Genomic DNA, 27,065 nt, shown 5'->3' on the forward strand with positions numbered 1-27,065 from the left:
TCTGCAGCCTACTACCCAAGAAAGGCTGCAAAAGGGTCGAAGTTGTTGGAAATTAAAGGGTGTTGGCTCACTGGCAGTTCCTACTCCCCCCATAGGGGAAAGTGTGTCCCCTGCAGTCTAGGACACACAATGGACTGCTACCTAACTCACATGGAAAGCAAAGCTGGAAAGTCGCTGCTTTCCAATTTACCAATGGTAGATTAAAGATTCATAATTCCTGGAAACCTGCATTGGGAAAGTCACGATGGAGTCATCTCAAAAGGGATTCTGTCCGTGTTAGTTTCCTAGAGCTGCTATAACAAAGTAGTACAAATAGAGTTCTTAAAATACAGATTATTCTCTCCCAGTTCTGGAGGCTGCAAGGCTGAAATCAAGGTATCGGCAGGACCATGCTCTCTCTGAGTCTATAGATAGAATCCTTCTTTGCTTCTTCTTAGCTTCTGGTGGTGGCTGTCAGTCCCTGGCACTCCTTAAGTTGCAGTTGCATCACTCTAATTTCTGCCTCTGTCATGACATGGTGTTCTTCCTGTGTGCCTCTGTCTTCTCCTCCTATAAGGACACCAGTCATATTGGATAAGGGTCCACTCTAATGAAATCATCTTAAGTGAATTACATTTACAAAGATCTTATTTCCAAATAAGGTCACATTCACAAGTGTCAGGGGCTGGGACTTCAATATATCTTTTAGGGGAACACAATTCAACCCACAACAAACACCACCTAAGAGATTATTTGCCAGGAAAAGAAAGAGATTTAAGAGGTCATGTGACCAGCTGAAAGCAAGATTCTGCCTGAATCAAGAGAGGTATATCAGATGCCGTGGCATCTCTGGAGAACCCACAGAGCACCCCCAGGGCAAAGAGTTTGATTTAAACAACTCCCTCAACAGAGGAACTAAGTGTCAGATTGCTGCTGTGTCCTTCAACTATAACTCTCCTGGCCCCATCTTTCCTCCACTTTGCAGGAGCCAAAACCACATGGGAATTAGGAGTAGAGGAAGAGAAGAACAAGGCAGGGGAAGTAGAAAAGCCATCAGCCCTCCCTTGGTCCTGCAGGCTGACTGAAGCAGGCCTAAGTCAGGGAGAAACCAAGCTTTGATTTGGACTGAGGCCCAGCATTTGTTTGTCTTTTAACTACTACAACAGGCATGACACATTCATTCCAAAATGAAACTCTTCTTGTAACTGAAAGGGAAAAGATTCCTAAGAGGGAATGGTAAAAATATGGGGCCAGGGGCAGGGAAAAACTAGATCCACAGAATGGGTTTGGATGGGAGCATGTGGAATGATAATGTTGGTTTTCATTATAACCAATGAGTCCCAATTTTCAATAATCTGGCAAGGTAAGCTATGTTACCAAATTGGTCAAAAGGAAGTTGAGATCCTGTAGATTTTTATAATCCTAGAAGAAACTGAAAAAGTTTCCAAAGAATTGGCTCATGTACTACATGTTTTTAAAAGAAAAATTAAAAGCAAATTCTCCTTAACTGTGAAAAATGAAAGTGCTGAGATATTAATGGTGAGTAATAACATAAAAGACGTAGAGTGCCTTAAATTCGAGGTTGACTCAATGAGTAACCTCCCCAGTCTGTAAGGAGAATACTGTGACACTTAAACATCAATGGAGATTACACAGCCTTTGATTTCACACCAGTAAAACACTCACTCTAGAGCCTTCCAATAATCCATTCATTTATTCAGTTAGCACATTTCTCTCTCACAGAGCCCAAGCTGCTTCAACTCTTTTACTAGTATGTTTATGAAAACAAACATAACCTATGTTAAGACGGTTAGATAGGAAGATTAAAGACTTCTGGCCTAAGAGAGTTTGACAACCAAGTTCTACATCTATAAACAAACCACAGTTCAGCCCCTAATGCCACACAAATGAATCTGGAGCAGGAAAAGGAAGCCAGTTTGATGTCCACTGTGGAGTTGCTATGTAAAAACTCATTTCTCACTCATATACTATACACTTTAATTATAAAAAGCATAAAGTGATTGAACTAAGTTTAAAGGGCAATATATTCACACTCAAACAAGAGTCTGAGAAACTCTGCCAGTATTCATAACCACTCTTGTACTTCTTAGGTACCTACAGGAATACTGAAGATCGATTCCAACACTTCCTCTAGATGAACTCAGGTTGGTAGCCTGGAACCTTATCAAAAGAGCCACGTGGCGCCAACATGTTTCCTAGAAGTGCTCTCACTTCCTCGTGGATGTATTTCATTATAACCCAGGATCCATCAATGATTCAGAGTACTGTGGTTTTGAAATGATTAATATGTAAGGGTTGTAATAATGTGAGTCATATGAAGGGGAAAAGATGTGAGGAAATAAAAACATTATAGGAAAGTACACCACAAATCTGCGAACATGGTTAGTCATGAATAAGAGAGTATATAGAGTACACAACCCTGGTCATTCACATTTTCTCCTCATCTGGCAAATGCAGACTCCTAATCTCAGAGGATACGTGTAATGAATCACAAACGAAAATCATCATGGATTTTACTTTGCATTATTCACTCAACAGACATTTATTGAATTCCAAATATGTGCCAGGAATTGTGCTAGGTGCACAATTGAATAGAGAGATGGATAGGTGATAGGTAGGTAAGTAGATAGATAGATAGATAGATAGATAGATAGATAGATAAAGATAGATAGGCAGGCAGACAGACAGATAGTCCTGACCCTCAAAGAACTCCCAATTCAGGAAAAGCATCAGAGAAGTAAACATTTTTCACTGACTAAAAGCCCAAACACATAACCAAGTATTCTGGGCCAGAACATGGATTTTGAAACTCTCCCAGGTAATTTACATGCCCACACCATTGAACTGGATTAGCTCTTGATATATTTATAGCACTCAGTGTCAATTTTTTCCCCTGAAGCACAAAATAATATCAAGTTCTTAAGTTCCTCAGGGATAACTTACTGCAAGTCGGTAATGTGAATTTAAAATATTCCCTCATTTTATTTGCCTCTAAAATAACAGGATATGAGAAAAAAACACATCTTTTATAAAAGTTCTTTGGCATAGTTAAAATGGCAAATTTCTAGGCAAATACATTCAACTCCTTACATGTCCAAGACCCTAGATTACTGAACAGCATGATGAGTTATGTTTCCTTTTTCAAAGCTGGTACCTAGAACATTGTAATTTATCTCCAACTTAGGGGCCTCTGCAACTAAGGTCACTTAGAGCAAGAACTGTATCTTTATTCAACATGGTAGACCCTGCAGCACTTAGTACATGTCTGCCTTACTTAGAGTAGGTACTGGGTAAATATTGGTTGCATTGAATAGTAGTTCTAAGAGATCATATGACTATGTCAATTAAAACGATATTTCACAGATTTTTTAAGAACTGGCTCTTCAGGGTTTCCATTTCTTTTATTCATTAGTTTGTACCTTCCTTTGTTAATATATTAATTCATTCAATCCACTGAGTGAGTACCTACTGCATGCAAAGTGAAGTGCTGTGCATTGTGAAGGAAACAAAGACAAATCATACAGGGACCATGTCCTTAAGAAGTCCACAGTTTAATAACACACCTGTAGCATTTACATAAATACTTCAAACACAGGACACACCTCAATGTCACATGAAAGGCAGACACTTGTGCTGACTATATGGTAGCTACTGGCCACACGTGGCCATTGAGCACTTGAAGTTTGGCTTGTCTAAGTTGAGATGTGCAGTAAATGTAAAGTACACATCGGTCTATGAAGACTTAATATGAAAAAAGCATCGTAAAATAGCTCATTAAATAGTTTTATATTGATTACATGTTGAAGTTATAATATTTGCATCAATAGAATATTTAAAGTATTAAAATTAAATAAAATATTTAATTAAATAAAATATTTAAATTACTCAGACCTGTTTCTCTTCAACATTTTAATGTGGCTACCAGAAAATGTAAAATTACTTATGTGGCTCATATTATATTTCTATTGGACAGTGCTAACACAGATAAGGGAGTATAGATGTTTAGAAATCTTAGCAATTATTTTCAGCATTGAAGCAGTGGGGGCAGGGAATCAAAGGAGACTTAATGGAGGAGATGGCATTTGAGCTGAGCTACTTTCGCGAGCTTAGACCCATATGAGAAGTGCAGGTAGAGGTTTCAGGAGGAACAACCTTGAGCTAGACGTTATCCACAACCACTTCCAACAACCTGATCAAGATCTAGCTTTGTACTGCTTGAGGGACTCCAGTTGATTACAACATACTTACTTCCCATCTTCCATTTATTTGTATCTATTCATCTTCAAAGCATTCTCATTAAGTCTCATTTTCACATTTGGTTTTTATAGTATCACCACAGACTCCATGGCCTAGAGTATTCCCTCCGTTTTAATGATGAAAAAACAACATTTAGGAGATTATTGGTAAAACACTCAGGTCACAAGGCCAGTACGTGGTGGAACTAAGATTAGAACACAACAGTTCAGATTAGTTTTCCTTGGGCTCTTTCTCATATATCATACTGCCTTCCTCTCAAAGGATCCCTCTCTCTGAAGCAGTCTTGTAACCAATTCAATATCCTAGGAGTCCTCCAGGTGGAGTCCATTTTGGGCCCAAGCACCTGCTGTGAACCCCTGAGATAGAGCCAGCTACTACAGTGGCCCCAGCTACCCTGAGACAAACCCAAGCTGCAGGCCCAAGGCAACTATTCCCAAGAAATAAGAGAAGGAAAATGTCTTTAACTGCCTGCTGCATACAAAGCACTGTGCTTGGTACTTTGTATACCCTATCTCATATACATTTTGCAGCAACCTTTGGGAATAAATATTATTAAACTGTTTCAGGATTGGAGATTTCCTGCAACACCTCATACTGCTGACACTAACTGATCATCCACCATCCTCAAAGTCTCACTCTGTTTTCCTAGGCTCATGATCCTCCTGGCAGATAATCCTCAGAATCTCCTTGGGATTAATACCTATGAAGTCTGAGCTATAGTTCCATAGTCTAAAATGGTAACTACCTCATCCATTTAAATGCATAACAATATCATCACCTTACATTTATTAACAGTTAACTATGAACTAAGCAATATATCAAGGATTTTCTATACCCACATAACCACACCATGAGGAAGGTTCAATTATTTTTACCATTTTATAGATAAGCAGACAGTTGAAAAAGGTTAAGCGACTTGCTCAAGGACAGGCAATGGTAAATGGCAGAACTGGGATTCAAACGCTTGACCATCTGTCTCCAAAGCCCAAGTTCTTTCCATTGTATTATACTGATTCCTTCCCATTATTCTGCAATACCCTGAGGAAACTGAGAGCCACTGAAAAGGACCACAGAATCCATACCAAGTAGATAAATCTGCAGGAATGCCACTCCACAGAATAAAGAGAGTTGAACAGCTGGTTTATATCATCATCCTCCCACAACATTTTAGTAGGCAAAGTGGGACTGAATAGCCTTTGCTCCTTACTAGAATGGTCTGTTGATCCGTCCCTTACAACCCAAGGACTGTGGAATGAGACTTCCTAATTTTGCTTTAATGCTTGCTTGGTCTGAAGACTATTTGCAACCATATAGATAGGACTCTCAGTGTATGCTCATCTACATATAAAAAAACCAAGTGACTAGCTGCAGATGACACCACAGGTTAGAGACAAAAGAATGATTAGAATTTTCAGCCCCAACGTTAGTGGCCTGTTGCGCAGCCTACAGTACAATATTACTTCCCCAGAGATCAGAAGGCAATACCTCTGTTTCTGATCCACCATATGCTAGACAATCCTGACAATCTACTGTGGTTTCATGCCCAACTGTTCTTATATTACCATCGACCCTGATGATTGCATAGGGAATGAATTTTGTGGTAATGACATGTTCCAGACCTAGGAGAGGATAAGTAATTCACACCACCCCCATATGTGGGTTCTGGCTTCATAGGATAGCAGGGGAGTTATCAGACTTTATATGATTTTACACATGTTTCTGCTGACTCAGAAATGGACGTAAAATATAGAATAGCATGCTGGGACATAGCAGAGTTTTTGAAACTCCCTCGGGGAGTCTTTGTTCCTAAATCAATGACTGGATGCTACATGCTCACGTGCAAGTGTATGCTTGTGTATGTGTGTACAAAATGCACTGGTTTGGGTTACAGAATAAGTCACTTGGAAATCACTCTAGGATAATCCCATGTAATTGCTAACGTGATATTAAAATAGTGCTGATTTCATAATGCTTTTTATTTGACTTAGCTTTCTCATACCATTATGCTTTAAAAAAATAAAGCCCTAGTGAAATTTATGGCTGTACTTGGCTTCTTTCCCTGTGTCTGTGATGCACATAACACTGCAATTTACATTTACCTGATCTTCCATGAAGCTAGACATTTACCAGTACATCAACAGACCTTTCTCAGTAAATAGATGATAGATATTACTTAAACCCTTCTTGTAGTAGAACTATAATAATAATTGTTTTAATAAGGATAGCTTACGTTTACTGAGTGCTTACCAGATACCAAGCACTGTGAGAGGCACTTTACAGGCTCCTCAAAACAACCTTATAATCTGGATGTCATTAATAGCCACATATCACGAATAAGGAAATAGAGGCCTTATAAGTAGTAGTACCAGCTGACAAAATCAAGCTCTCTAACTCCAGAGAACATGCTTTAAATCACTATGCAAAATTTTCAAGACAGTCATGGCCATGTTATTTAGTCTCTTAGAAACAGATAAAAGGGGAACTGGATTTCTGGACTTAAAATGTATTAAAATAAAATTGCAAGAATAATTCCTATTTGGGCATGAGCTATACTCAATCTTGAAGATCCATAACTGCAATACACTCTGATGTGATGAGCACAACTGCAAGGCTCCAAGACAGAACACACTGAGGACCATCATTGAGACTTCTCAATTGAGGGCTCAGATCTTACATTATATGCTAAAGAGGCCACTACTGCCCTATAAATCATGTCTGAAGAAGTCTATCAGCTGCACATGTCCCACACAACCTGACACAATCCTGCACAATCTGATTTGTTTACACACAGGAGTAAAATAAAGCAAACTGAAGCACATACACCAAAAGTTAGGGTCATCAAATTAAAACACACTCTGTCGGGGACTGGTTCAAGATGGCGGAATAGAAGGACGTGCTCTCACTCCCTCTTGCAAGAACACCAGAATCACAACTAACTCCTGAACAATCATCAACAGGAAGACACTGGAACTCACCAAGAAAGATACCCCACATCTAAAGACAAAGGAGAAGCCAAATGAGACGGTAGGAGGAGCGCAATCACAATAAAATCAAATCCAATAACTGCTGGGTAGGTGACTCACAGACTGGAGAACACTTATACCACAGAAGTTCACCCATTGGACTGAAGGTTCTGAGCCCCATGTCAGGCTTCCCAAACAGGGGGTCTGGCAACGGGAGGAGGAATTCCTAGAGAATCAGACTTTGAAGGCTAGCGGGATTTGATTGCAGGACTTTGACAGGACTGGGGGAAACAGAGACTCCACTCTTGGAGGGCACACACAAAGTAGTGTGTGGGCATCGGACTGAGGGGAAGGACTAGTGACCCCACAGGAGACTGAACCAGACCTACCTGCTAGTGTTGGAGGGTCTCCTGCAGAGGCGGGGGGTGGCTGTGTCTCACCGTGAGGACAAGGACAAAGGACACTGGCAGCAGAAGTTCTGGGAAGTACTCCTTGGCGTGAGCCCTCCCAGAGTCTGCAATTAGCCCCACCAAAGAGCACGGGTAGCCTCCAGTGTTGGGTCGCCTCAGGTCAAACAACCAACAGGGAGGTAACCCAGTCCCACCCATCAGCAGAGAAGCGGATTAAAGTTTTACTGAGCTCTGCCCGCCAGAGCAACAGCCAGCTCTACCCACCACCAGTCCCTCCCATCAGGAAACTTGCACAAGCCTCTTAGATAGCCTCATCCACCAGAGAGCACACAGCAGAAGCAAGAAGAACTACAATCCTGCAGCCTGTGGAACAAAAACCACATTCACAGAAAGATAGACAAGATGAAAAGGCAGAGGGCTATGTACCGGATGAAGGAATGAGATAAAACGCCAGAAAAACAACCAAATGAAATGGAGATAGGCAAACTTGCAGAAAAAGAATTCAGAATAATGATAGTGAAGATGATCCAGGACCTCGGAAAAAGAATGGAGGCAAATATCGAGAAGATGCAAGAAATGTTTAACAAAGACCTAGAAGAATTAAAGAACAAAAAAACAGAGATCAACAATACAATAACTGAAATGAAAACTACACTAGAAGGAATCAACAGCAGAATAACCGAGGCAGAAGAACAGATAAGTGACCTGGAAGACAGAATGGTGGAATTCACTGCTGTAGAACAGAATAAAGAAAAAAGAATGAAAAGAAATGAAGACAGCCTAAGAGACCTCTGGGACAACATTAAATGCAACAACATTCGCATTATAGGGGTCCCAGAAGGAGAAGAGAGAGAGAAAGGACCTGAAAAAATATTTGAAGAGATTAGCTTCGAAAACTTCCCTAACATGGGAAAGGAAATAGCCACCTAAGTCCAGGAAGCACAGAGAGTCCCAGGCAAGATAAACCTAAGAAGAAACACGCTGAGACACATAGTAATCAAATTGGCAAAAATTAAAGACAAAGAAAAATTATTGAAAGCAGCAAGGGAAATATGACAAATACCATACAAGGGAACTCCCATAAGGTTTACAGCTGATTTCTCAGCAGAAACTCTACAAGCCAGAAGGGAGTGGCATGATACCGTTAAAGTGAGGAAAGGGAAGAACCTACAACCAATATTCCTCTACCCAGCAAGGATCTCATTCAGATTCGATGGAGCAATCAAAAGCTTTACAGACAAGCAAAAGCTAAGAGAATTCAGCACCACCAAACCAGCTCTACAACAAATGCGAAAGGAACTTCTCTAAGTGGGAAACACAAGAGAAGAAAAGGACCTACAAAAACAAACCCAAAACAATTAAGAAAATGGTCATAGGAACATACATATTGATTATTACCTTAAACGTGAATGGATTAAATGCTCCAACCAAAAGACACAGGCTTGCTGAATGGATACAAAAACAAGACCCATATATATGCTGTCTACAAGAGACCCACTTCAGACCTAGGGACACATACAGACTGAAAGTGAGGGGATGGAAAAAGATATTCCAGGCAAATGGAAATCAAGAGAAAGCTGGAGTAGCAATACTCATATCCGATAAAATAGACTTTAAAATAAAAACTGTCATAAGAGACAAGGAAGGACACTACATAATGATCAAGGGATCAATCCAAGAAGAAGATATAACAATTATAAATAAATATGCACCCAACATAGGAGCACCTCAATACATAAGGCAACTGCTAACAGCTATAAAAGAGGAAATCGACAGTAACACAATAATAGTGGGAGACTTCAACACCTCACTTACACCAATGGACAGATCATCCAAGGAGAAAATTAATAAGGAAACACAAGCTTTAAATTTAAACATTCCACAATAGACCGAATAGATTTAATTGATATTTATAGGACATTCCTTCCAAAAACAGCAGATTACACTTTCTTCTCAAGTGCGCATGGAACATTCTCCAGGATAGGTCACATCTTGGGTCACAAATCAAGCCTCAGTAAATTTAAGAAAATTGAAATAATATCAAGCATCTTTTCTGACCACAACGCTATGGGATTAGAAATCAATAACAGGGAAATAAAGTACAAAACACAAACACACAGAGGCTAAACAATACGTTACTAAATAACAAAGAGATCACTGAAGAAATCAAAGAGGAAATCAAAAAATACCTAGAGCAAATGACAACAAAAACACGACAATCCAAAACCTATGGGATGCAGCAAAAGCAGTTCTAAGAGGGAAGTTTATAGCAATAGAAGCCTACCTCAAGAAACAAGAAAAATCTCAAATAAACAATCTAACCTTACACCTAAAGGAACTAGAGAAAGAAGAACAAACAATACCCAAAGTTAGCAGAAGGAAAGAAATCATAAAGATCAGAGCAGAAATAAATGACATAGAAACAAAGAAAACAATAGCAAAGATCAATAGAACTAAAAGCTGGTTCTTTGAGAAGATAAACAAAATTGATAAGCCATTAGCCAGACTCATCAAGAAAAAGAGGGAGAGGACTCAAATCAATAAAATTAGAAATGAAAAAGAAGTTACAACAGACACTGCAGAAATACAAAGCATACTAAGAGACTACTACAAGCAACTCTATGCCAATAAAATGGACAACCTGGAAGAAATGGACAAATTCTTAGAAAGGTATAACCTTCCAAGACTGAACCAGGAAGAAATAGAAAATATGAACAGACCAATCACAAGTAATGAAATTGAAACTCTGATTAAAAATCTTCCAACAAACAAAAGTCCAGGACCAGATGGCTTCACAAATGAATTCTATCAAACATTTAGAGAAGAGCTAACACCCATCCTTCTCAAACTCTTCCAAAAAATTGCAGAGGAAGGAACACTCCCAAACTCATTCTATGAGGCCACCATCACCCTGATACCAAAACCAGACAAAGATACTACAAAAAAAGAAAATTACAGACCAATATCACTGATGAATATAGATGCAAAAATCCTCAACAAAATACTAGCAAACAGAATCCAACAACACATTAAAAGGATCATACACCATGATCAAGTGGGATTTATCCCAGGGATGCAAAGATTCTTCAATATACGCAAATCAATCAATGTGATACCCCATATTAACAAATTGAAGAATAAAAACCATATGATCATCTCAATAGAAGCAGAAAAATCTTTTGACAAAATTCAACACCCATTTATGATAAAAAACTCTCCAGAAAGTGGGCATAGAGGGAACCTACCTCAACATAATAAAGGCCATATATGACAAACCCACAGCAAACATTATTCTCAATGGTGAAAAACTGAAACCATTTCCTCTAAGATCAGGAACAAGACAAGGATGTCCACTCTCACCACGGTTATTCAACAGAGTTTTGGAAGTCCTAGTTATTCAACAGGAATCAGAGAAGAAAAAGAAATAAAAGGAATCCAAATTGGAAAAGAAGAAGTAAAACTGTCACTGTTTGCAGATGACATGATACTATACAGAGAATCCTAAAGATGCCACCAGAAAACTACTAGAGCTAATCAATGAATTTGGTAAAGTTGCAGGATACAAAATTAATGCACAGAAATCTCTTGCATTCCTACACAATAATGATGAAAAATCTGAAAGGGAAATTAAGGAAACACTCCCATTTATCATTGCAACAAAAAGAATAAAATACCTAGGAATAAACCTACCTAAGGAGACAAAAGACCTGTTTGCAGAAGACTACAAGACACTGATGAGAGAAATTAAAGACGATACAAACAGGTGGAGAGATATGCCATGTTCTTGGATTGGAAGAATCAATATTGTGAAAATAACTATACTACCCAAAGCAATCTACAGATTCAATGCAATCCCTATCAAATTACCAATGGCATATTTTACAGAACTGGAAGAAAAAGTCTTAAAATTTGTATGGAGACACAAAAGACCCCGAATAGACAAAGCAGTCTTGAAGGAAAAAAACAGAGCTGGAGCAATCGACTCCCTGACTTCAGACCATACTACAGAGCTACAGTAATCAAGACAGCATGGTACTGGCACAAAAACAGAAATATAGATCAATGGAACAAGACAGAATGCCCAGAGATAAACCTACGCACCTATGGTCAACTAATCTATGACAAAGGAGGCAAGGATATATAATGGAGTAAAGACAGTCTCTTCAATAAGTGGTGCTGGGAAAACTGGACAGCTACATGTAAAAGAATGAAATTAGAACACTCCCTAACACCATACACAAAAATAAACTCAAAATGGATTAGAGACCTAAATGTAAGACTGGACACTATAAAACTCTTAGAGGAAAACATAGGAAGAACACTCTTTGACATAAATCACAGCAAGATCTTTTTTGATCCACCTCCTAGAGTAATGGAAATAAAAACAAAAATAAACAAATGAGACCTAATGAAACTTAAAAGCATTTGCTCAGCAAAGGAAACCATAAGCAAGACAAAAAGACAACCCTCAGAATGGAAGAAAGTATTTGCAAATGAATCAACGGACAAAGGAGTCATCTCCAAAATATATAAACAGCTCACGCAGCTCAATATTAAAAAAAGAAACAACCCAATCCAAAAATGGGCAGAAGATCTAAATAGACATTTCTCCAAAGGAGACATACAGATGGCCAAGAAGTACATGAAAAGCTGCTCAACATCACTAATTATTAAAGAAATGCAAATCAAAAGTACAATGAGGTATCACCTCACACCAGTTAGAATGGGCATCATCAGAAAATCTACAAACAACAAATGCTGGAGAGGGTGTGGAGAAAAGGGAACCCTCCTGCACTGTTGGTGGGAATGTAAATTGATACAGCCACTATGGAGGACAATATGGAGGTTCCTTAAAAAACTAAAAATAGAATTACCATATGACCCAGCAATCCCACTACTGGGCATATACCCAGAGAAAACCATCATTCAAAAAGACACATGCACCCCAATGTTCACTGCAGCACTATTTACAATAGCCAGGTCATGAAAGCAACCTAAATGCCCATTGACAGATGAATGGATAAAGCAGATGTGGTACATATATACAATGGAGTATTACTTAGCCATAAAAATGAATGAAATTGGGTCATTTGTAGAGACGTGGATGGATCTAGAGGCTGTCATACAGAGTAAAGTAAGTCAGAAAGAGTAAAACAAATATCGTATATTAACGCATATATGTTGAACCTAGAAAAATTGTACTGATGAACCGGTTTGCAGGGCAGACATGGAGACACAGATGTAGAGAACAAACGTATGGATACCAAGGGGGGAAGTGGTGGGGGATGGCGGGGGTGGGGGGATGAATTGGGAGATTGGGATTAACATATATGCACTGATGTGTATTAAATGGATAACTAATAAGAACCTACTGTACAAAGAAATAAATAAAAGAAAATCTGGACCCAAAACAAAAAAAACCATCTGTTAAAGAGAAAATAAATAAATAAATAAAATAAAATACACTCTGTCCTGAAAGTTTCTGAGTTTATGGTTCTAGCTATAACTAGCTTACAAATAACTTCTAAATTTCAGTCACTTGTTGGAGGAAAAAACATATACGTAAATGGCAACCAACAAGATCTATTATAGCTTATGTTACAATTGTAGCACCATTTATGAGGAGGTACATGTGAGGGCATCTATGCTTGTGTTTGAACACACATGTATGCATTTTTATAGGCTGTATTTATAATCATAATAATTCATGAACATGTTTTCTCAGATCTAGGACTAGGAAATGCAACCACTCCATTTACAGCCAAATCTGCAGCACAGATGTGACCCAAAAAGTGGGCAGATTAGTGTTAATTCTGTTGTCCTCTTAACATGCAAGACTGTTCCTTTTCTGAAAAATAAAGTTAAGTCAGAGTCCACAGTTCATAGTCCTTGCCAAGGTTCTCTCAGTACAAACAGCTCCCAAACTAAAATACACAAAATTCTGAACGTCCCTGTTTACCTCCAATTAATGTCCTCCCAGGAGTCCATTGGTAACATGCATAAAGCAATGTTCTGTTTCCTTTTCTCTTTTCCAAATAGTTTTGTATACATGAGTCCTATTGTGTTACTGTTGTGATATTAACTCTGGAAACTGTGGATGGATGTTTGACCACCTTATAAAATAAACAAATTAAACTTTCTGTGGACTGTATCAAGAATCAGTAAGCTACTGTTCATTCCTAAGGGTAACTTTCAATATATTTAGATTGGACAAACTACTGGTCTCTAGGGTTCTGCCAAAGCATTCTACTTGGACTCCAGGCAAAAAAGTTGAGATAGCAGAGACTCTTCTGCCCTAACTTCCTGGCCCCTCTGGCGCCAATCTGGAGAGGTCTAAATGAACAGGCCTGAATTCTCAAAGGATCTACACCACTGCCATGTTTCCAATCCCTTTTTGTACATTTTTATATCATGGCTTGGCCTCATATATTAAAGAATTTAACCACTTCAAACCACTTCTCCATCTAGTTCCTACTAGGTCTTTCATTTTTTTCACCAGCAGACATCCTCAAAAAGCAACTACTATTCTTTTACATGTAGCTGTCCAGAGAGTGGCATGGACATATATACACTACCAAACGTAAAATAGATAGCTAGTGGGAAGCAGCCGCATAGCACAGGGAGATCAGCTCAGTGCTTTGTGACCACCTAGAGGGGTGGGATAGGGAGGGTGGGAGGGAGGGAGATTTAAGAGGGAAGAGATATGGGAACGTATGTGTATGTATAACTGATTCACTTGGTTATAAAGCAGAAACTAACACACCATTGTAAAGCAATTATACTCCAATAAAGATGTTAAAAAAAATAAAAAATAAAAACTGGATACAAAAAAAAAAAAAGCAACTACTAACTTCTCCAAGTGTTTTGACTACACTGAAAGATATTCACAAAGATTACAGGTTTATTTCACCAAACATACTCCTTGCTGTAATTTTCATATTGTTTTCACAAAACTGACTGACTATACATATTACAAAATCATACTAATAGTGCTAAAATCAAAACTCTTTGAACAATAATGACCAACATACATCCTCGATTAATATCATGATTTAGGCAATAGCACCAAAATAATTACACAGGGCTTCATTCATTCATTAATTCAATCAACAAATATTTCTTAGATTATGTCTCATGTATTATGCAATGTTCTAGAAACAAAAACAAATTACTGATTTTTGTCTTCTACAGATATATAGAATAAAAAGTGATGTGTAAATAAATAAATGCAGTGAAATGTTACAGGTGTTATGATTAATTTTCAGGATACAATGAGATCCCAAAGGAGAAAATAATCAGTCTCATCTTTAAGAGGAGAGGAATGATATTATATAAGTATAACTGAAAGTGAAAAATAAACATACAGTCACATATCCTCTGATTAGGAACAGATTAAAAACTTGATGTGGCCCAATTTAAGAAAAAACTATCACTTCAAAATTTTTGCCAATTCTTTGTGTAAGCAAAAGAGGATGTCAGAAGATAACCCTGTTACCCATTCATACTATTAACCTAATATCTTGTGCAAGGCAAGACACATAGTATATGGAATCCAAACTTTAGAAAAGGGGAATTGAATGTTCTCTTCATGATTACATAAAGTCCTACAGGCAGATAACATTGACTTGAGGAAAATCTTTCTCTGCTTCAATAGTGAATTAGACTATACCATCTCTGAGAATTATGATTTGATCAAGGAAACGTGTCTGTGTGTGTGTGTGTGTGTGTGTGTGTGTGTGTTCTATCCCAAGTTGCCAGTAGGAAACAAGAAGAATTCAAGAAGCACTGGGGGAGGAAGACATATCTTTATCACACACTAGCAGAGAGGCCCTGAAGTGTGCCTGGATTGGGACACGGGATTGCCACATATGGTGATGCAGGCTGTGTAACACAAAACTCCAGGGCTTGCTTTTCATGATATGACATCTTTAAAGTGATGGAAGAAAACAAGTGTCAACGTAGAATTCTACATCCAGTGAAAATATTTTTCAAGAATGAAGGCAAAATAAAGATTGTTGGGACAAACAAAAGCTGAGAGAATTCATCACCAACAGAGCTGTACTACAGGAAGTTCTTCAGGCAGAAGGAAAATGATACCAGATGGAAATTTGGATTTACACAAAGGAATAAAGAGCACCAGGAATAGTAAATGTGAGAGTAAATATAAAGAAATTTTTTATCTTTTAAAAAAATAAAAGTTAAAGCAATAATGATAACAGTGTATTGTAGGTTTTATATATAGAATACCACAAAGGATGGGAGCTGAAAATGTAAGATTCTTGCACTGAATATGAAGTGGTATAACATTATTTGAAGGTAAACTGTGATAAGTTAAAAATGTGTACTATAAATTCTACTGCAACTGCCAAAAATATGAAACAAAGAGTTATTATCAATAAATCAATGGTAGAAAAACGCAATCATACAAAATAGTCAATTCAAGAAAGAAGGCAACTATAGTATAGCTGATTCACTTTGTTATAAAGCAGAAACTAACACACCACTGTAAAGCAATTATACTCCAATAAAGATGTTTAAAATTTAAAAAAAAGAAAGAAAAAAGGGAAAAGGGAACAAAGGAGATACAGGATAAATAAAAAACAAATAACAAGGTGATAAATTTAAACCAAACTACAACAACCAGATTAAATGTAAATGGCCTAAACATTCCAATTAAAAGGCATAGATCATCAGGTTGCGTCATAAAGGTAAAACCCAATGATATGCTGTTTCCACAAAACTCACTTTAAATAAAAGACTCAGATAGGTTAAAAAGAAAAGGATGGAAAAATATATACTATGCAAACAGTAAGCATAAGAAAGCTGAAGTGATTCTATTAATATCAGAGAAAGTAAACTTCAGAACAGGAAATATCAGGGATAAATAGGAACATTTAATAATGATAAAGGAGTCAAGAGGCCATATTAATCATAAATATATAAGCCTCTTAAAAACAGTGTTTGAAGATACGTGAAGCAAAAACCAATAGAACTTAAAAGAAGAAACAGACAATCCACAATTATAGTCAGACGTTTCAACATACCTTTTCTCAATAATTGATAGAACAAGTAGACAAAAAATCAGTAAGGATAAAAATGAGGGGAAGTAAAATATAAAATTCAAGAGTGTGAATTTGTCTCATAAAATAATTGAGGAAGACAGATCAGTTGAATGGGACAGTAATAGGTTTAGTTACCAGATGAAAGGCAATCCCTGGAGTTCTGCGGTACACAGCCTACACTGCCATATGTGACATACCTATTTCCCAGTCTAGGCCCACTTCAGGGTCTCTCTGCTAGTGGGTAATAAAGATATGTCCTCCTCCTTATTTTCTTCTTAAATCCTTTAGTTTCTCATTGGTCACTTTGAATAGACACACACACACACACACACACACACACACACACACACACACACAGGTTTCCTTGAGCAAACAGTAATTTTCAGAGAAGGTGCAGTCTCTAACCAGGGCAAGCCATAGTACATAACAACTCATAGCAGTGATTTCCCAAACTCTGGGTTTTAGTTTAGCATAACACCACAGAAGCCTCATCAAAAAGGCCCAAGGTGAACAGTGGATTTCTAATCACTGTTTGATACAAGGATAAAAGGCCTAGCCGCCTTGCCTTGATTTGGGACAGTTTTAAAGAGCTGTTCAAATTCCAGAGCTCTACTTGGAGGCAGCTGTGCCCTCTGTAATAATGTCATCCTGCTTCCTTCACTTTGTATTGTTCCTAAGAGCACTCCCCCAACCAACGTCCTACATGCAAACCTCTATCATATAATCTGTTTCATAGGGAACAAAACCTAAGATACAGGGAAATGATGGAGATATGAGAGAATAGCCAAGTCAGAGAGATCAAACACACAATGTTTAAGGAGTGGGTGAGAGAAAAAGGGACAGAAAATATATTGAAAGGGAAAGGCCAAAGAGAGAAAGAAGAAACAGTGTCAAGCAAAAGAGAATTATAAGAAGACTCTGATATCTGACTGTTCATTAGATAATTGGATACCAGTGTCGGAAATGGTTAAGCCTGGGTTTGGGAGTTTCAGCACAGAGATGTGACAAGATACCATGAGAAGTTAAAGTCAGGAAAGAAGAATATTAAAAAGAATGCATTGAACTCTAGTCAATGACATACACTCTTAGAAGTGAAGTACACTGAAGCTTGCAACTTACTTTGAACTGGATGGATTGATGGATGGATGGAAGGACAGACAGATAAAGAAAATACAGTAAAACATTATTTGTAGAATTTAGAGGTTAGGTATATGGCTAGAACTATGCCCTGTATAGTTCTTTTAACTTTTCTGAATGATTGAAAATTTTATTAAAAATATTAGAGGGTGGAGGATACACTGACTTTGACGTTGGGGAAACTGATGACCTTTCCAGAAAAGTGTTAGTGCAGTGTGGAGATGTGTGTAGGAGACAGATTGCAGTAGGTTTAAGAATGAGCAGAATGCCAAAAAACGGAAACTGTAACTGTCAACACTTTTTTCCCAAGAAACTTGACTGCTAAGAGAAAGAGACAGATAGGACTGTAGATAAAGGAGGATGTAGGATTGAGAGAGGTGATTTTTGTTTGCTTTCTTGTTTTGTTTGTTTTGTTTTGTTTTTAGATGAGAGACTTGCATATTTACGGTTTGTGGGGAAGGAGTCAGTTGAGCAGCAAGTTATACACTTTTGAAGGTAATTTTATCAGCCTTTCCTAATCCTTAAGTCAGAGCCTTTCTAAAGACAATACATTGCCAATGACGTTTATTATTAGGAAAAGGAACAGATTTAAATAATACAGAGAGGAGCAGTTCTGTGTTTAGCTCTAACAATCTGTAGTTCTGGGGAAAACCCCTAAGTTAGGTCTGGCTACAAAATCAGACCCAAAAATGCCCACCCTCTAATTCATAGGTATGTTAAGAGAAGAAACATTTATTCCTAGACAGAACTTTATGTAAACCTTGAGTGTTTCAGTCTGGCAGGCTTGATGTGAAGCACCAGTTCCACAATATTCAGTCATGTGATTTGGGGCAAGATATTCTCTAAGCTTCAGTTTTCTCAACTACTAAGTGGGAGCAACAATAATAACTCCTTCAAAGGGTTGTTATCAAGATTAAAAGACAGGATGTATGTAGAGCTATTTAATCAGCTCTGGCACATACGAAGTTCTCAGTAAACAGTGACAATCACAGAGAAGTTTCTAAACTCAGAGTTCCCATTGTCTGATGAGAAACCAGGAAGGGACTTTGTGAAGACATATGTGAATGGCTTGATAGAATGCTTGGCACTGGAAAATGAGGTACCAAATTGAAAATTGCAGGTGCCCAGACACTATTCTTCTCCTCAGACATAATTAACTTGGGCTGGGTTGTGGCTTCTGCCAAGAAAAATGACTACAAGTTTCTCCCTGTCTGTTCATCCTGAAGGTGTCAGCTAAAGCACAGCCTGCTCAGCCTGGTTACCTGCCCAGACTAGTACCCAGAGGCTGAGATGGGACACCCTGAAGGCAAAAGTATCCTTCTAACCTCCTTCGGCCTCACAACTCTGATGAGGATCTTTGTTTCGAAGAAGAATCGTGTTCTCTGAACACCCTGCTCCTCCAGGAATGTTACAGCTGACCAGATTCTTTCAAAGCAGCCTCTACTTCACAGACAGCTTATGTGAAGCCCCCAAATCAGACATGCTTTTACAGCCATGAAGTAGCAAGAAAAGACTTTTATTCCCCAAGACTCCCAGAATATGAACTCCAGATGAGATCAAAGGTAGCTCTTTGGGTGGGAATTGCAAATATGAGCCTGGTATCTTCAGCATTATGTTGTTAATACTCCAGGAGCAATGAAAAGCCACATGTAAAAACAAATACTCCTGTTAAAATAAAAGACCCTAACGGGTTGCCCTCTTTCTATAGCCCACCGATGCCTTCTCCCAGCAACTTGCATGAGTCTCAGTGAAAACATGATTAGATGCGTCAATTTTAATTTGACCCTTAGGAGGGCAACAGACTGTTGCACAATATTAATTGTGCATTATTGTTCCTGGTGATTGGGGTGGCTGAAACTGCACCACCATACACACACACGAACGGCTTCACAAAGGCCAGGATTTCGGGGTTTTTGCCTTTATAGTGAGAAAAGGGAGAAGAGACTAAGCTGGGTGAGAGAGATGTGAAATATAATCTACAGTCCTTGGCTTACAACAAAAAAGGCCCACTAGCTTGAAAAATACTGAAGTCTTCCCCAGTTCCTGGGGAGATTTTACACATATTTCTTCTGACTTAGGTCAAGGTATTACAAAGACTTTCTGAAAGAGTGGAACTGATTAACTCAAGCTCTTACCCAGACTGATCCAGGACAAAGGATAATGATACAAAAGAACAGGTTGCGATGTTAAGTAAGGAGAGAGGGCAAGGCTTATGGTTTCATGGTACCAATAAGCTTAAGGCTTTTATTTTCATCTAAATCCTTGAATTTCTAAGTTTAGAAGTTCACCAGCTTGCTGGTCCTGGCCAAAGGGAATGTGATGAATTTGTTAACATTTCCCCCAATTCTGCAAAATCAGGCAAGTTTTTTCTCTTTATGGTAACATTTTACTTTCAAACTTACAAAAGAAGTTGCAAGCGAAATTGCTTTATGAGTTACTATCCTATGTATGTATATTATTCTTTATGAACAGTTTAACAATAGGTTGTATACATCATGCCCCTTTCCTCCTAAATACTTCCATCTATACTTCCTAAGAACAAAAGCATTCTCTGACATAACCACAGTATGATAACTAAAATCAGAATTTAGTTATTTTATTTTCTAATCCAGAGTCAAAAATCCAGTTTTGCCATTTGTCCCAGTGACGTTCTTTACACAATTTTTTTCAGTCCAGAATTCAATCTAAGACCATTCCTTGCATTTAGTTATCATGTCTCTTTAGTCTTATCAGAATTATCTTTAATTAGGGTATCTTCAGTAGACCTCCTTTTCAACTGGGAATCTGACATGTCCCAGTGTAAGAAAAAAGTTTTCCAAATGAGACTTGATATTGCCAAGCCTTGGTGTCTATAGCTAGAATTTGTGTTCGATGGCTAGAGACTCCTGGCTGCTCTCAAAAGCCAGAATTATTACCCTCTCTAGTTGCTCATTGAATAAACCTCTCCTTCCTTCAAGTCATCCAACAACCATTTGTCTTAATCAGTCACAGTCTGTTACAGTCACAAAAGTGCTGACCCATAAAAAACAATCTGCTCAAAAATCAGATTGTTTTCCTTTCAAAAACCATCAACACCCTTACTATGTAAAACAACGTATCTGCTTATTTGGCCAGAAAGAAAAGTAGAATAGAACACAGACATGATTACAATTCCAACACTAAAATATCATGAAATAAAATGTTTGTTCCTGAGTAAAATTAAAGCCACTCCCAGCTTCCCACAGCCCATGTATCTCTTTGGATGAGTTAAACAGCTAAACGGACAAGTTCAACATTTGATTCTTCATTAAAATACTTGGAAACACATACTCTTCCCCTTAAATAAAAATGTGTATGTAAGGTTCTATTTCCTGAGCTCTTCCCAATGACTCATAAATTCATATCATAGCATTTAGAAAACAATTAAGAAGGAATTGTTAATAGTAATCATAAATGTAACATTATAATTCTATAGGTAAATCATTAGTTTAGGGATTTTTTTTAAACCAGAAACCAAATGGTATACCATAAGATCACGGAATATAGACCTGGCAGAGATTATAAGATGTCAAAGACCCCAGTGTCCTCATTTACAAATAATGAAACTCAGAAAGGTTAGGAGACTTGCTCAAGGACACACAGCTAACTAATGGGGGAGAACCCAGACAAAAACATAAATCTTCTAACAGACAACATCAGACCCTGGCCACTGTGGGATGCTGTAGGAGACAGGTATGGCCCATTAAAACTAGGTGAAAAACAAGTTTCTGAAGATTAAATCCTATTTTGGATCCACGAGAAAACATCCCAAGTAAAATGAAAAGCAGAAATTACTCTTTTATTCAGAGAAGCTAACTTATACAGTGACTTTTCTGATTTATTTTTTTATAAAGTTTATATTTTCAGGTCATATAGTTCTACAAAGGTGAAATCTTAAATCTTTAGAGCACTTTACCCTAGTTCTCAGAACACTTAATAGTTTAGAAAACCTTAAAAGGGATCACCAGCAGTTCTTTAATTAGCCACTGCCTTAAACCACTGTTTGACTCCAACAAGGCAGGCCAGGAAATTCTCTAAAGGCTTTAGAAAGACAGAACAACCCTTGGAACTACACCCAACCACTAAACACAGGAGTTTAGAAGACAAAATGCAAGGGCCAGACGGGCAGTTACCTAAACATTCACTTTCAGAGAGTGTCCCCTGTGTCAAACCTCTTCGTCTCTGTCTTCCATAACTGAATATGGCTGCTTTGAGTTTTTTCCTTGACATCCTTGGGTCTCTCACTGCGGTCGAAACTTTGGTACCAGAGCTATCAATAGGCCCCTCACAAATTAATCTGTGGAATAAAATGAGAGCAAGCAGTGTACAGATGAGGACAGATACTGGAAAGAATAAAATTTCATATATCCACACACTTGGTTGTGAAGCCAAGCCAAAAACTATGGTCTTTCAACTCATCTATTTCCCCAACCTCCTGTTACAAGTCATGCTGCTTGGGTTCTGAAGCCAGAGAGACACGGATAAGATTCAAGGCCTACCACTGCCTCTTGATAACTGTGTGATCTTAGAAAATTATTTAATGTCTCTCAGGCTTAGTTTTTGTGGTAAAATGGCAGTGAAAATATCTATCCTACAGAGGTGTAATGAGGAATAAATTTCCTGCTGTTAGGAGATACTTAACAAATGTAGCTTCATGAAGCCTGGACTCTATAACAGGCTTTTCCTAAGGTTTATCAGAGACCAGGGAAAGGAGTAAAAGAGCTCATACAACATCATGTAATGAGTCAAAATGATAGATGGGATTGTCACTCTGCTACATGCAGCATTTAACTCTCCCCTTGTACTGAAAATGAGACTTCCCATTTTCCATTCTAGAAAAATCCTCTTCAGTGATTATGTCATTAGATTTCTGTTTCTGAAGGGAAAATTATAAACTCCCTGAAAAAGCTAATTCTCACGCCATAAGTCACAACCTTAATAAGGGGTTAACAAGTTCAATTAAAATACTGAGTAAGATTTACATCTGGGGGGCAGCTAGAGTCGTGGAGGAGAGGACTAAACGTCTTCTTAGCATTCTTTACTCCATAAAGCATTTATCATCCCTGAGGTTCAGCGACGCTGGAAGTAATCTGCACACGCTGGGTTTCCATAAGCACCTTACAGTGCCTGCAGGGCCCACTGGCTCTAAGCCAACTGGGAAAACTTCAAGTTCCTACAGAGATTGGCAAATACTGGGAACTTGTTAGATAGCTGAATACCTGTGATTCATACCTGTCTTCTCAGAATATGCAAAAGTCTAACCACAAATGAAGAGAAATTTGATGTAATATTATCTGATGCTAGCTGGTATCAGTTACTAACCAACAGTATAGAAATACATGCCTTGTCAGTAAGAGTATCAGTGCTTGATAATTGTCTAAGGAAATTTATCTTGACTAAGACATGTTCTTCCACGTATGTGTTCCAAGAAGCAATGGGATGAATAACCTCAGGAATTTTTCTCCTAGAATCTAGGGCTCAATGGCGGGATAGGGGGACTTCTCAGAAGACTAACTTTCAATTAGCCTTGCCCAGACAAGTTGACTGATTAGACCTTCGAGGATGTTGAGTATCTACAGGATGTGGTCTGGTGACTGGATTTTAGGTCAAAGTTCAGTTTTATCCATGGTTGTGTCAACTAGTCAGTGACCTCAGGGAAATCTCTTCAGCATGCCAATCTTCACTTTCACTTTCTACCAGTTGTCAGTTCTGACCTGTTGGATCAGATTCTTCCTGTCTTCCCATCTAAGATTCAGGTCAGTCTGTCACAAGCTTCTACCATTGACCACATCCTCTTTGCCAAGACACTCCTCCCTTGGCCTGCCCCAGCCTTGTTTCACCCCTCCAGGTAAGGTAACACCTAGTTATAAACTAAGCGTCAAACTATTGCCTGTCTGAAGGGGAGATGCCTTTGCTTGTTGGGACACACCTTTTTCAGGCACCCTGAGGCCCAGCAGCCAGGTGGAAGAATCATTGCCACTAAATTCTTGGTGGTCCAATCAACTAGACTCATGTGTAAGGCATCCTTAGGACAACATACGCACCTACAGAGGGATGAATAGATTGTACTTGCTAAATAATGCCTGAAGAATGATTTCAGTCCTAAGAGAAAGATATTACATAAACACAAGTTATAATATTCTTAATACCAATCTACACCCAGGTCTGTAGACACTGATATGCTACATAAAGATCCTCCGGCTGAAGGCCAAAAGAAATGAGTAATATCCTGATGGGTAATTAATTTTCTATTCAAACTGATGTTTTTGATCAAGATGAAAGATGACATGAGGATGCTAAGAGTTGGTGAGCAGAGAGGAGTATTTATACCATGTGGGAAAAGCATCAAGGAATGAAGAGCACAGACAGCATGAAGTTAGAACTATAACAAGAAGTGAGGCCTTCCAGAAAGGCTATTTGTGGAGATGTCTACTGTTCTGTTTAACAAACATTTATCGAGTGCCTCTTATGTGCCCAGCACAATGCTAAGCACTAAACACCAAGGTAAATAAGACGTGGTCCCTGCCTGGACAGAGTTTATACTCTTATACCATGTAGTTGACACTTTGCTAAGTAGCCAACTCACCTGGCTGTCTGTTAAAACTAGAGATTCCCATCCCCACCGGCCAGGCCTTGAATTAAAGATTCAAGGATGAGGGCTAGGAATAGTTATGTTTTACAAGTGTCTCTGATGATTTGATGATTAGCCAAGTTTGGGGAAACACTGGTCTACTGAAACAAACATCTGATGATTATGAGAACAATTTTCTCTTTGATCATAAATAATAATTATGCGATTTTTCAGCAAAGTGGAGACCACTCATCTCCCACATACAACAGCTGAAGGCTCACCTCAATCTTACACTTTCTTTGGTCCCCAGTGCTTCAAACTGTGCAAAGAACATAAGCAATAAATATTTGTTGGGATTTCCTTGGTGGTCCAGTGGTTAACACTTCGCCTTCCAATGCAGGGAGTGCAGGTTCGATCCCTGGTCGGGGAGCTAAGATCCCACATGCCCTGTGGCCAAAAAAAACCCAAAACATGAAACAGAAGCAATATTGTAACAAATTCAATAAAGACTTTAAAAATGGTCCACATCAAAAAAAATAAAACAAATCTTAAAAAATAAATAAATAAATATTTGTTAAATAAACACCAAAGTAGGTAGATAGAAAAATAAATATAGAAAGGAATTTTCCTTCAAATTATCACATTAAGAAAAGTTCATATCTATTTCAGAACCACAAATGCTAAGTCACATACGTTGATCTTTTCTGTAACAACCTTTTGAATCTTTCAAGCATATTCTCTTGGTAACCTGAAATCATTTTTGAAAAAATGCAAGCTATAAATCAACACAAAAATAAACAAACAAAAAAATTCCTGAGGCTTTCTATCAGCGCCACCTGCCACCATAAAGAACTTTTACTTAATGATTTTTTTAGAGATGGAGGATTTTGTTTGCCTTTTGCAGGGAGTAAAGATTCCTTGTCTCTCCGAATTACCAAATAAGAGATATAGTTCCTTCTATCATTTCTGTTGCTTAATCTAAACCTGATTTCTTCCAGAATTAGGCAGATATCTTTGCCAGTAATCTTTTTAAATGTTTCCTGATGACTTCTTATTTCCTTCAAAATGTCATAATTATATTACAAGGAAATTGTAATGAAAGCATCCAAACTTTGTTCAGGAGAAAACTTGATAATCTGGCACAGTTAATGGTAGAATGCAAGAAATATACTTTATTTACATGGAACTTGGGGGAGGGGAAGAGACATTCAATGTGCATATGAGGTCTTTAGTGATTTTATATTTGAAATCCTTGCAACATTTAAAAAAAAGTGATGTTTTGAGCTCTAGTTTGGTTCAGCTTTTAATTGGTTGAATCCATGATAAACATATAAGGCAAAAATAAAGCTCTGAAAGCATTCTTAGCCAGTATCCTTGCATTTATTGCCGAAGCAATCCATTTATCATTGTTGAGAAATGGGGTCAGTAACATCATTTCATCTTTCGTGGGGCGACTAAGAAGCAGCCTTTTCAGGAGCCAAGAGAGATAGCTGTCTCATGAGTTTCATTTTTTTTCAAGTCCCTTGTTGCTCCAATTTTAGAAAAAAATGTGTTTGAGGTCACTTAGTGTTCATGGCAAAACAAGAGCATGTAACAAAGGAAATGAGTGAGCTGCCCTACAGTGAGCAACAGTTTCACCCATTCATGATCCAAGACTCAACAGAAATGAAATTTAACTGACCCTGAGTCAGGTGAGAAGTAGAACTCTCTGGACCCTTTAAGCATTTTTGCTTGGAACACTCACCAACCAAAGAACTATTTTGCTCCTTTGGATCAGCAAGGTTGCTTTCTTACTGATTTCACAATGTTCCTCCTCAGGCACTAATCTTGTTTCTGGATATTGCTCAGAACCGTGTCTCAGGAGGCCAACCAGCTGTCAATGAAGAAGCAAAAAGCTTACGTATACTGGAAGAAAAGAAATGAGTATATTTCCATATTGTTTGTTTGTGTGTTTGTTTTTGTGCAAGAATTAGAGACAATCAAAGAATGCCCTGTAGACTAGAGAGAGCTTTGGAGATTCATGAAGTTTGGCAGTGAGGCATCGTATTATCGGATGAGGTCCATTTTAGTGGCACACCCAAGTTTAACCCCACTCCTTGCCCGAGTAGACTGACTAATTGATCTTATCTAACAGTTTCTGACTGCCATTATCTCCAACCTAGAGTGAGAATATAAACTTTAGGGATCCATAGCCCTATGGAAAAAGAACAGCCTAAAAAAAGAAAATATGGCAATATATGTACTGAAGTCCGAATGTGAGAATTCGGAAAAAAAAAATAGCAAAACATGATTTAGCATATTGCTCATCTGAACGTCTCCCTGAGTATCTCATTATCTCTACTTTGGATCTTACTGCCGGTTTGTAAATTAGGAATGTCACTCTTTGAGGTATCCCATGAAAGATCTTTCTTAAATGCTACCATTTGTCCATCTGGCATCACTTTGTAATTATGCCTCACCTTTACTAACGGTATTATTAACGATAAATATTGTCAGTCAAAACTAAACGCCTCTTTGTGAACGTACCCTACCTCCTGTTTCAATGTCAAATCCTAGTGATGTCCCTGCTAACCAATGAGGCTCACACTGGTGCCATATCCTAGTTGATGATAAGCTTCAACTGCCTCGACATTTATGTTCCTCAGCC

The 27,065-nt window shown here is 38.1% G+C and overlaps 1 long non-coding RNA gene across 1 annotated transcript; it reads right to left on the reverse strand.

Annotated features, from left to right (window-relative positions):
• Window positions 1-21,839: 21,839 nt before the first annotated feature.
• On the reverse strand, window positions 21,840-26,269 carry LOC130707255 (uncharacterized). The gene is made up of 3 exons (XR_009007160.1): window positions 26,163-26,269; window positions 24,700-24,865; window positions 21,840-22,144 (listed from the first exon to the last, which is right to left on the reverse strand). It is a non-coding gene; the product is annotated as an uncharacterized LOC130707255 (long non-coding RNA).
• Window positions 26,270-27,065: the final 796 nt, after the last annotated feature.

Source organism: Balaenoptera acutorostrata, chromosome 2 (genome assembly GCF_949987535.1).
Source record: "Balaenoptera acutorostrata chromosome 2, mBalAcu1.1, whole genome shotgun sequence".
Classification (NCBI taxonomy): domain Eukaryota; kingdom Metazoa; phylum Chordata; class Mammalia; order Artiodactyla; family Balaenopteridae; genus Balaenoptera; species Balaenoptera acutorostrata.